At 44.8% G+C, this 18,224-nt stretch overlaps 1 protein-coding gene across 4 annotated transcripts in view; it reads right to left on the reverse strand.

Moving 5' to 3' along the window:
- The window catches only part of LOC306929536 (receptor-type tyrosine-protein phosphatase gamma-like), a 472,869-nt gene that overhangs the window by 100,678 nt on the left and 353,967 nt on the right, over positions 1-18,224 (reverse strand). The window lies entirely within an intron of this gene.

Here is an 18,224-nt window from a genome sequence, read left to right on the forward strand (position 1 = left end):
GAATGAAACAAGTGTTGTGATTGGTCGGGAAAATATCGTATCCGGGGGAAATACAGCTGACGGATGTTCCGGAGGATACATCCGCCCGATAGCTTCTCTGCCTTAGGTTGTGACCAGGCTCTTCTTTCCGCAGAAAAGTAAGCCTGGGACCGAGGCTAGTGCAGGTGTGATTATTAGCACAGGGTGCCCTTGATAAGAGCTTTCATTCACTTCAGAACAAGCACAGGAGAGGACAACATGCCAGCAACAGAGCTGAACATTTCTACCTTATTGTCTCCACCAGGCCGAAGGCATGGGGAGAGAGTATGTTTTGCACTCCGTCCGTGTGTGTGTCCGTCCGTCCGTGTGTGTGTGTGTCCGTCCTTCCTTCCGTCCGTCTGTGTACAGCTAATCTCCGGCACCGTTAACCCGGTCGATGCCAAACTTTGCACACACACTCCCTGGATGCCAACGATGAACCTCTGCCCCACATTTTCCAGAACGGCCTGTTATAGCGCCACCATGAGGCAGCTTTTCACATGTTTTACCTCAAACTGCACCGATCTGCGTGAAACGTTGCATGCACACTCCCTAGAGGCCAAGGACAAACCGTTGACCTGCATTTTCCGCATCTGCCTTTTATAGCGCCACCAGGAGGCCGACTTTTGTAAAACACACTTTTTGATATTACTCCTCCAGATTCTGTCCAAAAATCTCACAAATCGTTACACAGTATCTCTATGTTCATGTGCTCAAGTCGGATCTGTCCGATATTTCATATTCCATCCTAATTGGCTATAATTGGCTTTCACAGTTTGCAAGATTGCCCCGTTTTGAACAAAAGCCTCAAATCATGAACGCAGCATGCAATTTACGTGAAATCTTTCACACATTTTCTTACTAGGCTGAGGAATATATCCCACCCTTTTCACATTGGCCTGTTATAGCGCCACCAACAGGTTGACAGGTTGATTGGTGGTTGATTTTTGGAACAAAATGCCTCAAAAACATGTTTATATTAATCCTAAACATTTTGCCAAACATCTCACACAGTCCTATCCTCCTGGTGGAGACCTGTGCCCAGAAGGGCACTTTTTCTAGTTTAGTCTGTTTTACTGTGTTACCAGTCGACTACCTGTCAAATGTTTATGTTGTGTGCGTCACTGACCCAAAGTAAGTTACCAACATTACTGTTATTTGGTTCTGATTCATGTAAATGACAAGACTAATGATTAGTATGATTGGTTTGATTTCCCCATGTCAATGTGGCAAACCATGCGTTAATATACAGAATATGGGTGACAATATAGTTCCCTTATGTTGTATTTGATGATGGTGATACTTTCCTTTCATGAAGCTGACATACTTGGTGATTCTTTGTGAATACTTAACTGCTGTGTACATGGTGTATATTGTTGAGTGTTATGTGCTTTGTGGAGTAAGTACTGTTTGTAGTTATGGAGGAGTTTGCTGTATTGTAAGCCAGGGGTTCTCAACGTTTTTGGCCGGGGACCCCCGGAAATGCTTTGGCAATGTCTCGGGACCCCCGCCCCGCCCCCTCCCGACCCCCAATATAAATTGACTGCTACAATAACCTTAACCCATTTTGGGCGGGAACCCCTTTTGGTGTTTTAAGCATTATGTTATAATTTAGCTATTGAAAAATAGCAGATCTACAAGCTCGTAGCGCGCCACCGAGTGGCGCGCTACGAGCTTGTAGGTCTGCTATTTTAGAAAAATCGTGAAAATAAAAATTTAAAATTTTTTTTTTTTTAAAATAATTTGGGGACCCCCTAAAATAATTTGGCGACCCCCCGAGGGGTCGCGACCCACGGGTTGAGAACCCCTGCTTTAGAACCACACATATGAACAGACACAGATTATTCTGTTTTGCCAATCTACCATACTGTGCTCTTTAATTGTGCTGTGCTACGTTCAACAAAGACTGTGCCTACGAGCAACACTCCATCCTTGTCTCCTTGTGAATTCTTACCAATAAGCCTATCTCACAGAATTTCCCCGCCCCCCTTAATACGCCCCCTTTCGGGGTTAGTGGTGATAGCGTGATGTCACTCCATAGACGCTACATGTTAACAGAGGTAATTTAAGAAGTCTACAACTTTTGTTTTCTCAAGGTAAGGTTTGTTCTATCTGTTCGAGCTGATTTACCATCTTGTTTGCTTCATAATAATATTGGTCAGTCACATTTTTACATTAGAAAATGTACTTAGATTCTCCATAGAGAAAAACGTGTAAATGCTCATGTTAAAGACACCACTATTTACCGGAAGTGGGCGTGGAAAGCGGGCTGTGAGATAGGCCTATTTCCTGTGGCGAATACTACTGCCCTACCATACCTCCTAATACAGTCCTTACCCTCTCGAACAGTCCCCGTGCCTCTGAGTGCCATGTGTCAATCAGCTGTTCCAGAATCAACGACAATGAAAGATAAAGGATGATGTATACCTGGGAGCACACCAGTGTCGTGCGCCCAAAACAGATACAATCTACAAGATCACAATACGGTGCAGAATGGACGCATTGTGAGATACAGATCTGCTATTTCCGGCGTGGTGCGACACTGTGCACAGCCAAGTATGGATCAGTGTTAACCCAATAAGGCCTGGAACGCAACTGTCTGTGTCACCTTAGCACTTTAACCATTATTTTACACTTCAGCTGTTGTAGCAGAGATATAAGCTCATAGTGCGGCATATGCTACGAGCTTGTAGATCTGCTATTTTTGAAAAATCTTGAACGTGTGCAAATCTTTGAATGTATATTCTTTCACAGCAATGCTTCTGGGGGGAGGGGGGGGGGGGGGGGGGGGTACCTGGAACAACATACTTCTCAGATGTGGGTCTGCGGCCAATTGCATAACATTTTTGGGGGTCCTTACATGAAATACTTTGAGAACCGCTGATATAGAAACATTTTTTTTAACTTCATGGAACTGGAACCAGGCAGGCTGTGAATGATGAGCGTCTGTGCTTTGATTGAGTGAACTCAGGACGTCGTCCTGTCCTTCCCTCCCCCCCCCCCCCCCCCCCCCTGCATGCCTGGTGTCGTATCCTCCGCGAGGCCGTCACCTCCGCGAGGCCGTCACCTCCGCGAGGCCGTCACCTCCGCCAGGCCGTCACCTCCGCGAGGCCGTCACCTCCGCGAGGCCGTCACCTCCCAGGAGAGATGCCAGGGCAGAGCCGCAGGATGAACCACACACAGTAAGTACAATGGATCAAAAAGATAAATAAATAAAGGAGAACAAACAAAAAGAATGAAAGGCTGTGTGTATATAACTGTATATGCAGGAAAAGCCTAATCCCCGCCTCCTCTCCTCTCCTCTCCTCCTCTCCCCTCCTCGCCTCCTCTCCCCTGTGACGTCTATTGTAACTATGCCTCTCCCAAGCTACTGTAACAATACATTCGATTTTCAGGTAATTATCCAGATTGATTTAGTATTTAGTGCAACCGCACCGAATCAGTGTCTGGCAATGGTTGATCAACAGTAAGCCAAATGTATACTTTGTCGAACGACCGTCTCCTGCTGCCAAAAAATATAGCTGATCTACAATCTGCGGGACAGCATCGTACGACATAGTATAAATTAGGCATTCACAAATAACTAAGAGAAAGGAGGGTGCAACAAGAAATAAGAAATTATCGTATAGTGTGGTGTCCAGCTTTGCGTGTGTGTGTGTGTGCGTGCGTGGGTGCGTGCGCGCGCTTGCATGCATGCGTGGAATACTCGGTGCAGTTCAATGTGTTTGCCTGTGTCTGTGACGTGTCTGTACCGTACTTGTGTATTTGTGTTTCTGACTGTTATGTGTCCAGCTATTTGGATAAACAGGTGGTTGCCATGGTTACAAGTAAAGGAGGGTGGAATGTTGTTGAAAGCTGTTTATGCATGCTGCAAGTTTGCAAGAGACTCACTGTTGAACTCTCACTGTGTGTGTGTGTGCGTGTGTGTGCGTGCGTGCGTGCGTGCGTGCGTGCGTGCGTGCGTGCGTGCGTGCGTGCGCGTGTGTGTCTAAATTAGTTTGTTGGTATACTGCATTGTTACTAAGGTACTGCTGTGTGTATTTCTGAGAATCTAAATTGCCAGTAATTTCCTGAGATAGATGTGTACCATAACTGGTCTCGTAGGTGGAGAATTATGTTTATGAAATTGTGTGTGCGTGCGTGCGTGCGTGCGTGCGTGCGCGTGCGTGCGTGTGCGCACATGTGCGTGTGCAGAGAGAGAGGGTGAGTCTAAGGCCAAGTGAGTCCAGACTGGACAGCATAATTATGGCATTAGAGCCACGGCTGCACAGTAATGAAAGATGAGATTTACACAGATTTATTGAGAGGCGGCAGACCATTCAGAATGTTTCTTTACTAGAACGGGGGTTTTGGAATGACAAAAGTAGCCCCAGGAAAGAGATCGTTGTGTGCCAATGTGACAATATCCATGACAGAGAGAGAGAGAGTAGGCGGTTTCCAGGCGGTTAACCGCTACATCTCTGTGATTTCAGCGCTGTATTATATTACTTTTGGTACAAGCTTTGTTGGCACTTTAAACGGAAACATCCGATTAGAGTTTGGTGAAAAGATAGGAGAATGGGGACAAGGTCGACATTTCAGCAGTTAGCTAAACACGTTTCTGCTAGTAAAGCTTCCTCTCGTGTTTATACAGTAAACACATTGCATGCCACGTTATGGAAATAGAGGCGTGACGTGTTACACAACAGCGACTACTGCGGCATTGTTTGACGGCAGTTATCGGTAGATTTGCATTTATTTTTATAAAATACAGACACAAAATGGACTGATATCGTATAGCAGACCACAGTGTCACGGTTTGCAGAATGACTGAACCTAAATGCAGAGGAAAGTTCAAATAGTGATTTATTAAAGCAAACGAGAACAAGCTTACAAAATGTTAGCCGTAGCTGCTTACAGCAAAAACTTGGAATGCAAAATGCAAAACATTTACACATTACACCTTACACAAGGCATAAAGTAGTTAAGTCCCAAAAACGGAAGAGTAACACAAGGAACCAGGATCTTCAAGGCAGAGCTCAGGGACAGCAAAGTAGACCACCGGACAAAGGTTTATGTTCTGACAGTTTGTTAGTGCAATGAGTCCAGTATTTAAAGGTGGTGGGTTGATTGTAGCAGAGTTCACAGGTTTGTAATGGGCTGGGCTGATGAGAGTGGAACCAGGTGTGTAGGACTGAGGGCTGCAATGGGAAGTGGGAGTGGCCGAGGTGGAAAGACAGACAACTGGGCAGAGGGAGAGATACAGAAAGAGGGGAATAGATAGGCAGAGGGCCAGATCATGACACACAGTCGCATAAGCTCAGTTATTGACACATTTTCCTCCAGTCCACAGAGTGGTACAGAGGTTGTTGTAGCTCAGAAAAAAGTTATTTCACAAAATAAAGACTCAAAAGAATGTACAATCTTTGTGTAAAAGTGGCTATTCATGTACGTAGGCCATGTCCATGTCAGATAATGGTCGGCGCAGGTGGAGGACAAACATCCGTGGACTACCTCACATGCTTGGCTAAATTACCATATGCTGCATCATTTTCACCACATCAGGTGGTACAGTGTATGTGGGCGGTCCAAAAGCAAATGCTGGCAGTCAGAGATGACACATCAACGCACGCACGCACAGCCATTCTCACACCCGCCACACGGCCCCATGCCAGGCTGTGTTGGTGACGAAATGCCACCCTATACCCAAACTCCTAATCAGACTCCAATCTCCTAATCCACAGCATGTCGATTACCCCTGGATACCCCCCCTGGATACCCCCTGGAACAGACAGTTTCCGTAGGAGCCAAAAACTCTCCGAGGGCCCCAGCGGAGGGTACAGTATGTGCTCTTTGTGTGGAAATCACAGTCTCACTGGAGTCTAATCCATTCTGGAGTGAGGCTAACGCACACACAAACACACGCACACACCACGCAAACGCACACACACGCACAGTCGCACGCATGCACACACGCGCACACGCACACGCACACGCACACGCACACACACACACACACACACAGTCCATATTCATCTTAGGGGGAGACATTTCAGGTGAGTGGCGTAAAAGCCAGAGCATTGATCTCTCTAAAAGCTAGCTTTAATTAGTGTGGTCGGCCAAACAAACTGACTATTGTTATTGTCAGTTTATTGTATGTTTGAAGTAAAAGTAGTAGTAGTACGTCAATATTCTGTATAGTACGGTACAATACAGTTCCTTCTATATCTTCATATTTTAGTAAATTGTTTGTATTTGTAAATGTTTCACAACACAAATTCCTTCCATATGTGCAAAGCTGCACGAGGCAATACAAATAATTCAGATTCTGAATTTGACTTATGCTCAACATCATACGTTCTCCATCCATCTCAATCCTGTATTGGTGTAGAGTGAAATAAAGGAGGGTGCATATAGACGCCTGGGGGACTCCAGTCAACAAAGTATATTTTTAAGTGGTTAAGAAAGGTGGAAAAAAACTTCAAGCTCTGAAACTCAGTCACAGGCCAAGAGACAAATCTACTCTCCGAATCACACAGTGTGATTCAATGTTGGTGCAATGTTCTACACCGAATTGAATCATGCTAAGGGTCAGTCCTGCAGAGCGGAGGCATGCTGTGTTCCATCTTCCCTCTGTGTGTGTGTGTGTGTGTGTGTGTGTGTGTGTGTGTGTGTGTGTGTGTGTGTGTGTGTGTGTGTGTGTGTGTGTGTGTGTGTGCGTGTGCGCGTGCGCGTGTGTGTCTCTCTCTCTCGCTCTCTCTCTCTTCACCCCCACACACCCCTCTAAAGCCCTTTGTTTTCCTAAATTCACCCTGAAATCCACTCTATTACAGCCTGCTGGAACAGCTGTGGTGTCACTGTGAGTCGCAACAAGCAAGCACAACAACAAACTTTGACATTCCTTTTTGTAGCGATGGTATGTTTGGTCTTATTGACCTCTGCCAAGGAAGTTATGAAATGATTTCTGTCCGTCTGTTTGTCCGTGACCAAGATATCTCAAGTCAAAACGTAATGTCAATGACATTTTGCTGTGCACATCCATGCTCCCAACAGGAAGACAAAAAACAAAACTAAATTGATTTACAGTGACCCTGTGACATTTCCTCTATCGCCACCACCATCGCTAACTTTAAAATGAGCATACTGGGTGGATTTCTATTATGCCTTGGTGGTGGAGGTCTGCGCCATAGACCTATAAAGGTAGACGCCCCTTTCGGCTCTGGAGCGAATGTGCTCAAGGGAGGGCAAAGAATTCCCGAGATTCCTTGCGAAGCCCCGCGGAAAGCATGAGTGTGTGACACAGAGCGCATGTTCGGGTCTGATAAGTCCCGGAAAAGATGCGCTGTGATTGGCCAGGAGTCACTTGAGTGGCAGCGTGACGTAGTGTGCCGTCCACTCTTCCGGAGTACCAGTGTAAATTCTTCCGCCCTCTCGTCAACACACATGGCTCCAACGAACTGCAGCAGCCAATGAGGCATCTTTTTTTGAGTGGTGCAACCACTCCAAGGACTCCAAGGTCCGTGACGTTCAACTATGTGTGTGACTATGTTTGTTTGTGTGTGACGTTAATGAGCACCAGTACCAATGCGTACCAAAAGTGGCGCTGTTGTGCCAGAAACAGAGAGAGAGAGATAGTGCTGCACTGTTGCCTGCTAATATGAAAGAGAGAGAGAGAGAGAGGGGGGGGGGGGGGGGGGGGATTTGCACCACTCAGTTCACACGGGTGTGATTTTTGTAATATCTATGGTCTGCACTCTATTGGCCATATTCAGCCATCTTGCCAGCAAGGTGCTACCTAGGTGATACTTCCCATAGACAGCCCATTCATCCAAACAGAAAAGTCCTATCTATTAAACAACCTTAATTAACTTTAATTAAACCTATTAAGCAACGTCAAAATCACCAACATTGCAGCTGTAGTGAAAGCTTGAATTATCCTCTTTCAATCTGTAAAGTGTTTGTTTCATAAAAATCCACCGTAGACATTTTATGAGCTACTTCCTGTCAAGAAATTCCTTGCAGATGATTTTTTTTCCTAAGTGCTGGAGTTTGGAAGTGCTCGTTGAATATCACTCAACGGCCCATGCGCACCACCTGTTTAGAATGTGCACATAGTGCAGCAGGCAGCATGAGGTTGCTTTACTGATAACGAGCGCTTCCATACTCATCTGCAAGGAAGTTCCTGACAGGACGTACCTCATAACATGTCTACGGTGGATTTTTATTAAACAAAAACTTTACAGATTATTCAAGCTTTCCCTACAGCTGCAATGTTGGTGATTTTGACGTTGTTTAATTTTTTCAGTTTGGATGAATGGGCTGTCAGCTGGCAAGATGGCTGCGGTCTGAATATGACCAATTGGTGTTACTGTATGCCTGTCAAGTGTCAAGAGATTTTTGTCAACGCAATAGTGTAACTCTGCAACTTTACATGTGTGTGTAGTTGACATTAGAATGAGTTTGTGTGGTCCAACAGATACTGGCCAGCTGATATTTGTTTACATTAGTATTACTACACATATGCTATCACGCTTAGAGTGGACATTTCTCAGTAACTGTAGTTCCCATTAAATCTCTCTCTCTCTTTCTCTCTCTCTCACACATACAGTAATACTACTGTAGCTGCGGTCTCTCTTTCTGCAGCTCATTCGTTCTCCTTTGCCGCTGTCCCTTGGTCCCACCTCTCTCCCTCCTCTCTCACTTACTCCCAGCCACAAAAGGTGAGCACGTCTTCCACATTTGGCTTCCTCCAGCAGTGCTCTTAAGCAAACTCATTTGGTCTCATTAGGGCTACAGATCTGCCACGTGCTCTGTGAGGGAATGAGGCAGGGACAGCTAGGAGGGGATATGACAGGACAGGACAAGAGGGAGGTGAAGGAAAGACTGTTCCATTCACAGTACACAGCAACACAATTCTATTTCCTGAGTGTATAATATTTACTGTCATACAGCAAAGTTACATATTCATATAAATAAACTTGTTTTGTTTACTCTATTCAAATTGTTGGTGACTTTTGTCTGGGGATAGGTTCCATTCCCTATTAGCATTACAGCACACCCTTCTCATCAAGCAGTGCTGTTATGTACAACCTTGACCTTATGCCTACACACAAGCACTTCAGCCAATACAGCCTTAGGCTACAGTCTCTATAGTACCGTGCTTAGTTTCACATGTTTGCATCCAATACAAGGCAGATGTGGCACATGATAATACTTACTGTATGGATGTACAGTATAGTTTCTTAGGAGTGTGCACTAATGCCAAGTGGCAAACTCCAAAAATAACTTCAAGGGATTCTGATTCCGAAGAGAAATCAACAGGCCAAAAGAGCACGATGGTTCCATGTATGCCCTCTGTAGTAGCAGAGCCTCCAAGGATTGTGTGGGTAAAAGAGAGCCCACAGGGAAAGAAGGAATCGATTCAGCCAGCGATTATATGCCATGGATAGAAGCTTGGCTTTTAAATGTACAATGTTAACAGTTGCTAACACGAGCGTAACATTAAATTAGATAAGATAAAATAAGAGAAAGCTTTCTTAATCCCTAGAGGGAAATGTAGTTATCTAAACAGCCAGGGTTGGAATATACAGATGAAGCAACAATAAAAGGAAGACTGATTTAGCAGCAGAAGCCAATAGGCAAGATATCAAAATCTTGCATATCGAGTTGCGCTTAGAATAGATGCAGTAGTTTTTCAATGTGTGAAATGTTCTTCTGGAGTATAATACAAATTTCACAAAACCATGTCACATGGCCTACATTTAGGCATGTGATGCCTTGGTTTGTAAGGAACAGAGGCTCAGTGGGATTTTCAATGCTAATCATAGTCAACAGACTAATTCATTTCTCTTTCTTTTCACACATTGTGTTCTCTGGACTCCTGAACTGTAGCATCCCGGGGTGTGCATTGGATGAGGATAGACTTCCCAGCATGCCTTGTGTTTCCCACAGAGAGTTATTGTCATGACTTATTTTTCGGATTCTGTATTTTGAGAAAGAGCCCTTGTTGCCATCTCTGCTTTGGGGGGCGTGGGTCTGTTTGATAAGTATTGATACCATAGAGTTATAATAAAAGGATAGAGGGAGGACCGGAGCGACAGCCCCGCCCCCCCCGCTATTCATTTCGATGGAAGTTGGTGAGTGGCGTTTTGAAGCACCCGGAAGAACGGTCTACCAAAATTTGGTGCCCAAAATGTGGAAGTGCAAACGAGCACTCAACGATAAACCCCAGCTGCACGGGGTTTCCTTGTCATAAATCCACAGTCCACCTGCAGTCCCCGCTCTGACCAGTAGGGCCGAGCGCTTCAACGTTGGACAGCCTCCCTGGGGGCAGAAACCAACCCTTGACCCCTCAGATGTCAAGAACTACAGACCGGTATCACTCCTTTCATTTCTATCAAAAAGCATTGAACGTGTTGTCTCCAACCAGCTCTCTCTCCATCTCTCACATAACAACCTGCTGGATCCCAACCAGTCCGGATTCAAAAAGGCCCACTCCACAGAAACTGCCCTGCTGGCAGTCACAGAAGCACTACATGCTGCCCAGGCTGCTTCCCACTCCGCAGTCCTGATTCTCCTAGACCTATCAGCAGCATTTGACACAGTGAACCACCAGCTGCTCCTAGACACCCTAGCGGATCTAGGCATCGGCGGGACGGCACTAAAGTGGTTCTCCTCTTACCTCACCGACCGGACCTACCAGGTCTCCTGGAAAGGTCTGTTATCATCCCCCCGAACCCTCCAAACTGGGGTCCCACAGGGATCTGTACTTGGTCCCCTCCTTTTCTCACTGTACACAAAATCCCTTGGCACTATCATCTCTGCTCACAATATATCCTATCACTGTTATGCCGATGACACACAACTGTTTCTATCCTTCCCCCCCTCTGCCACCCAGGTGGAAGAGCGCATCACTGCTTGCCTGGCTGACATCTCACAGTGGATGTCCTCCAACCACCTCAAGCTGAACCCAGACAAGACTGAGCTTCTCTTCTTCCCAGCTAAGTCCTGCCCGATGCGGGAGCTAACTATTTCCGTAGACAACGCCCTGGTAACGTCTGTCCCAACAGCCAGGAACCTTGGTGTTGTCCTGGACAGTCAGCTCTCGTTCAAAACTCACATCACAGCTGTCACTCGATCCTGTAGGTTCACACTCTATAACATACGACGAATTAGACCGTTCCTCACCCAGGAATCATCCCAGCTCCTAATCCAGACAACAGTCCTGTCAAAACTTGACTATTGTAACTCTCTCCTTACTGGCCTACCGGCATGTGCACTGAAGCCTCTCCAACTGATCCAAAATGCCGCAGCTCGCTTGGTCTTCAACCAGCCAAAATTCTCACATGTCTCCCCCCTGCTCCGCTCCCTGCACTGGCTCCCGGTCGCTGCCCGCACAGAATACAAAACTCTGATGTTGGCATTTAAAGCAACCAAAGGTATGGCTCCCCCATATCTTGCCAGCATGATTGAACCCTACAAACCCTCCCGCGCACTCAGATCAGCCAACGCAGGGAAGCTGGAAGTACCCTCACTAAAAACGCCGGGACAACGCTCCACACGTCCCAAACTCTTCTCCCTTCTGGCCCCAAAACTGTGGAATGCACTTCCCGTTGCAATCAGAACTGCAGCATCACTCCCGATCTTCCGCCGTAGTCTGAAAACCCACCTTTTCAGACTCCATCATGGCCCATAGCACTTACCCTACCCCCCTTAGACAGCACTTCTTAGACTTATATAGCATTTGAAACAGACTTATAGCATGTCATGTAGACAGCACAATAAGTGCATTGTATGTAGTCATAGCACTTCATAGTATATAGTGTATAGTAGTCATAGCACTTCATAGTATATATGTACAGCATAGTATAGCATATATGTGTAGTTTATATGTATAGTGTCATTATATAGATATGTTCTAGTTATAGTTTATATGTATAGTGTCATTATATAGATATGTTCTAGTCACGTTCTTAGCTTACGCATGTTTCGCGATAAATGCTTTTTACATATGTGATGTATTCCCATGCTTTTGTTCTTGCTTATTGTAAGTCGCTCTGGATTAAGAGCGTCTGCTAAATGCCTAAATTGTAAATTGTAATTGTAAATTGATTGATACACAGACTATTGCTACGTTATTTACTTTCACACAGGCACAAAAGACACATGCAAATCGACCATCAGCCGAGCATGAGCTGTAGTCTTTGTGCTGTGTTCCAATGCGTCCTTTTTTCTTCCAATTTTGTCATTATGCCAATTCCCAATTTTGCTCCCTGTCACTATAACTACAGTTGGTCATGTGGGAGGGTGTAGACGAGCACATGTCTCCTCAGATAGACATTCACATGCCAGGAGGGCGTAACGCATGGCATACATCCTGTTGAACAGGCTCCATGACCAATCTGTGGGAGTTGCTATTGTTGCGGCGACAGTGATTGCTCTCGACGGCGCCCCAGCTTTCCTCCCGCCAACAAAGGCCAAATGTGTGTCCGTTGGAGTGCACGGCCAAGTCCGATATGCGCCGCGGAGGATTCAAACCCACAGTCTCCACAGTGGTGGGCAGGAACTTTACCGCAGCGCCACCGGGATGCATGGACCCAACGCAACTGTGACCGGAGACTTGAAGTGACGCCAATCGATCTGATCGGTCGTCGTTAGTTGCCGTTAGAGCTTAAGATTTCGGCCCGGATTAACACTAAAGTTCCCTCTTCCACAATACCGACATCAATTAACATTATGAACTTTAACGTGATACTGATCATTCACATACTGTAAGTCAAAGAAAGAGCTGTACTATTAAGCTTGACACCAGGTAGGGTGAATTATTTTTTTACATTTTTTATAAATCCTTTTATTGGGTTTTTTACATTTTTTTCCCTCCCATGTGGGGTCCTTGTTCATGTCAACATACATTTGGGTACATTTGTAATGCATAGATATTAGACACCCCTCATTTCCCACCCGTCCACCCACTACCCACCCACTCTTCCCCAATGCAGAGACAATACTAGAGAAAGGAGAGGGGGAAAAAATACAGAAATAAAGAAATAAAGAAATTAAAAGAGAGAAAAAAAGGGGGAAGAGAAGAAAAGAGGAAAAGAGGGGAGGGGGGACCACCTGTGTGTGCGCAGCCACCGGTTTACACGACACACGTACAATGCATAGGCCTATGCGTTCACCATTGCCTAGTTCAAATATCGCTCATCTCTGGGACTACCGTCAGGGTTTTTACATGGTCCACAAAGGGCGTCCATGTTTGCTGGAAAGTTGTCATGGAACCATTAAGTGAGAATCTAATCTTTTCAAGCTTAAGGTAGAATAGTACGTCCTTTCTCCATCCGTTATGTGAAACTTGTTTCCATTTGAGGAGTATAAGATGACTGGCTAAAAGAGAAGTAAAGGAGGGTTATTCTCTTAAAGGAGCATTCAGTGATTTGGGTGATTTGGAAAACCACCCAGTCCGCCCCGGTAACAAAATGTGCACATGCACGCTCTACAGTGGGGGGAAGTGCAACAGGCCAACAGCATGTGCATCAAGGCCCGCCCCCACTCGATCATGATTGGAGGAAGGCCCCACTCATCCTGATTGGATGCAAGGACTGTCTAAAGAGGACGAGACGCGAAGACCGTACGGGCGACGCCATGTTGCTTATGGTGCTCCATGGAAGGAAAGAAACATGCGCAATGGACTATATGCAGCCAACACTTCCGCGTTCAGCTTCCTTGGTCTCAACTGCGCATGTTTCTTTCCTTCCATGGAGCACCATAAGCAACATGGCGTCGCGTCTCGTCCTCTTTAGACAGTCCTTGATTGGATGAAGGTTTTGCCACCCGCCACCAAAACTGAAACTAGGGTTTTTTGACCCCAGGGGCTCACTGGGGACAGGGAGGAACTCCTTATATGGTCAGCACACTCTATAGTAGGGAGGATTATCCAGAAAAATAAGTGATATTTGAATTAAGTCAAATCACTGAATATACCTTTAAGGTATATAGAGGATTATTAGTCCCTGGGGGAATGCCAAATAAGGCCGTCAGCGGGTTGGGTAGGATGGATACACCCAATATATCAGAATAAGATTTAAATATATCTGTCCAAAAGTCCACCAACCTGGGGCATGACCAAAACATGTGTGACAGGCCAGCAGCGGGGTGTCTACATCGGTTACATGCATCACTAATATCTGGAAATATCTGTGCTAGTCTTGCATTTGTGTAATGAACCCGATGAATGATCTTACATTGGATAAGACTTATTGGATAAGTGAACCAGTCTCAAAGCTGTCTTCCATGTCGCGTCGGGCAATTCTAACCCCAAGTCATGCTCCCATGCTGTCCTAAGATGGTTAAGAGTTTCTGGGTTTATTGAGTTGAGTTCATTATATATTATATAACTCTCTCACCAGCTCCACCCAGAACTTCACCCTCAACATCGATGGCACCACTGTTACAACCTCCCCCCACATCCGTAACCTTGGTGTCACATTCGACTCCACACTCTCATTCCTCCCCCACATAAACCAGATCATCAAAACCGCTTTCTTCCACCTCAGGAATATTGCCCGCCTCCGGCCCTCTCTGTCTTTCCCTGCTGCCGAAACCCTCATCCACGCATTCATCACATCCCGGATCGACTACTGCAACAGTATACTCAACGGCACCACCTCCAAAATCCTCAACAAACTACAACACGTACAAAACTCCGCTGCCCGCCTGCTCACCAGTACACGCTCCAGAGACCACATTACACCCGTCCTCCACGACCTACACTGGCTTCCCGTCAAACAAAGAATTCACTACAAAATCCTGCTCACCACCTACAAAGCTCTCAATAACCTGGCTCCCCCCTACCTCTCCGATCTTCTCGAACCATATGTCCCCCTCCGCTCCCTCAGGTCCAGTGAAGCCAACCTCCTGAAGGTCCGCAAGGCCAAGCACCGCACCTGGGGGGACAGGGCCTTCTCTGTTTCGGCCCCCAACCTCTGGAATGAACTCCCCAACCATCTCAGAGCTGCTCCCTCTCTCCTCTCATTCAAAACCTCACTCAAAACCCACCTCTTCAGGATAGCTTTCCCCAGCTGAGGTCTGGATAGGATGTCCCCCCCTTCCCTCGTTTATCCTTTTATCTTTTTAACCCTGTACTGTTGTTGTACCTGTTATGTTTTGCTTTGTCTTTTTTTTATTTTTTTATTATTAAAGTCTGTTCCTAGTGTTCCTATGTAAAGCGCTTTGGGTATTTAGAAAAGCGCTATATAAATTTGAGCTATTATTATTATTATTATTATTATTATTATATATTGTTGAAATTAAGCCCTTTGTATTAGGGTTCAGAGAAAGTATAGAGTCCACTGCAGAATGGCTGGGTTGGTTTAGAAAGTTTGGGAATTGTCTTTGTACTGATCTGAAAGTAGCGAAATAGATGAGAGCCAGGCAAACGGAATTGCTCTGTTAAGTATGAGAATGGTGCCATAGTCCCGTTGCTGTACAGATCTTTAATAGTTCTGATCCCCTTGTCAAATCAGTTTCGGAATCAGAACATGAGGGCTCAAACAAATGATTACGGTATATTGGAGTTAGATAAGATGGACTTTTGAGACCGAAATGCCTCAAAAGTGCTGAATTCTATTTATTATACCGATTGAGTGATCACATAACTCTATCACTGGCATGGGGAAGAATCTATTTTTAGTAGGGGTGCACGATCATGAAATTATGACCGATATCCGATCTCCGATTATTTGCAGGGTCATATCTGCTGATACCGATTCTGTCCTATTCCAAAATCATACGGATTATGCTGCCTTCAAACATTAGAAATGCACAAAACAAAAGCGACAGAGCCATTGACGGTCAAATTATTATTGCGTCATCAATATCTGTGAAAATAATCTGGATTATTTTGAGACCGATCCGATACCGATATGGCATTTTTATGACTGATATTGCCGATTTCGATATGCTACCGATTATATCGTGCATCACAAATGTTTTAGAATGCATCTTGGCCGTTTGGCCGTACATCAATTCACAAGTGTTTCCGTCATTAATGCCAACAGTCTTAATGCTTTGCCTATTGTCAATAAACACATTCACAATGACAAAGTATTTTATTCTCAACTCACATACTGTATGTGGCTACATGCCATGAGGTTCACCATGCACAAAACAATGCATCATAAATTCAATAGGGAATCATGGCAGAACAATAATGATTGGAATTTATTGAACATTAAAATAACATATAGCCTTGCTTGATGTATCCATTTGTATGTGAGCACAGGCCCAGTGAGTAAATTATAAGCACATTAAATAGAAGTAAAACTAAATCAAGAAAGACTATCAATCAATAACTACTCACCAAATGAAATTGCTATTTCCTATGCTAACTAGTTGTTTCTGTTCAGGAACGCTCTGATAGTGGGTCCGTTGGTGACCTCCTATATATTCCCATGAAGTAAGGATGTTCCGGCCCTGCCTAAATGAGAAACACTTAGGACCGCATGTTTTGTTTTTCTTTCATTCTCTGCAATATTATGTAATACTATTTATGTTCATGGATATAAGTCCTGTCAGAAGAATAAGCATGAAACACAACACAGTATTAAAATAACCTTCTAAAGCCACTTCAGAACGAAGGATTTGAGCACTCAATTTCTTTCAAGGCTTTAATCCATTGAGACCTGGAACGCATCCATGTCACGTTAGCGTTAGCGTTAGCGTTTTAAACATTATGTTATAATTTAGCTATTGAAAAATAGCAGATCTACAAGCTCATAGCGCGCCACCGAGTGGCGCGCTATGAACTTGTAGGTCTGCTATTTTTGAAAAATCGTTAAAATGTGCCTTTTTCTTTCCAAAAATTGTCATGATTTAGAATTTTTTTTTTAATTTCGACGTCAGGCCTGAAGGGGTTAATAAGGTGCAGTGGGGCAAACAAAGACTCGGTTCGATTCGTTGCATCTTGTTCAGAGTTGTGTCTTCATTTTGAGTGTCTCAGAATACTTGTAGTCTTTGTTTGTTGGTTTGTTTGCACTTTGGCGAAGCCTTGAAGCCTTGAAGCCTTGAAGCCAATTGAGTGCTCCCATCCTTTCTTTTGGGTTCTGTCTTTCAGATTCAGAAGTGGCTCATGGAACTGTTTTTAACCAATTCAGGCCTGACGTCGAAATAAAAAAAACGTTCGCTCTGAAAGAATATATATTCAAAGATTTGTGCCGCATTTTTACGATTTTTCAAAAATAGCAGACCTACAAGTTCTTGTAGAGCTTGTAGATCTGCTATTTTTCAATAGCTAAAGTATAACATAATGCTTAGTTAAAACACCAAAAGGGGTTCCCGCCCAAAATGGGTTGAAAGCTATAATATGACACAGATGCGTCCTCAGGTCTAAATGGGTTAACCAATTTTGGGCGGGAACCCCTTTTGGTGTTAGCATTATGTTATGCTTTAGCTATTGAAAAATAGCAGATCTACAAGCTCATAGCGCGCCACTCGGTGAGCTTGTACAGTAGGTCTGCTATTTTTTTAAAATAAAAAACGACTGACATAGAGACATAGCTTTTTCAGAAAACTGTCAGGATGTAGAAGACATTTTTAGAATCTGATCTCAGGTCAAAATGGGTTAAAATTGCATCCCTTCTGGGAGCCCCGGCATTCAGTTGGGCAGTGGCTGAAGTGCAAACAGACTCCGTCAACACAGCATACAAATACAGTAAATCCACAGAAGAAGATAAGGGACACTTTCAATAAAGCAATCTAGTGAAGAAGGATCACAAGTCACATCTGCAAGCCTACGTTTCACCACTATATAATTATAATATATACTTAAGTTATACCTACTATACAGATCCGACCGCTAGGCCCATTTTGATGGTTTTGATTGCTATTACTGACCGACTTCAAACTTGCCGTGCGTACTTGCAGTGAGCAAGGACTCAAGGACTCAAGGGAGTGCAGTGCCTGCCGCCGAGTCACTCGGATATACGGTTGTCCAGAACACTTGATCTGACCGATATGTCCACATATGGGCGTTTATGGATATCTAGTTGTCCAGAACAGCCAATCCAGCCAATTCCTGTATATGGGCAGGGTATGGGCATATACAGTATACTAATGATATCAGGGATCTCCATATATGGGCATAAAAGGGACACAGACAGACGGGTAACACGACTACTCTGACAAAGCCCCTGGCACTATGGCTCAGACATTGGTTAGACCGGCGGTGCGAC

This window comes from Electrona antarctica, assembly GCF_951216825.1.
Source record: "Electrona antarctica genome assembly, chromosome: 9".
NCBI classification, from domain to species: Eukaryota; Metazoa; Chordata; class Actinopteri; order Myctophiformes; family Myctophidae; genus Electrona; species Electrona antarctica.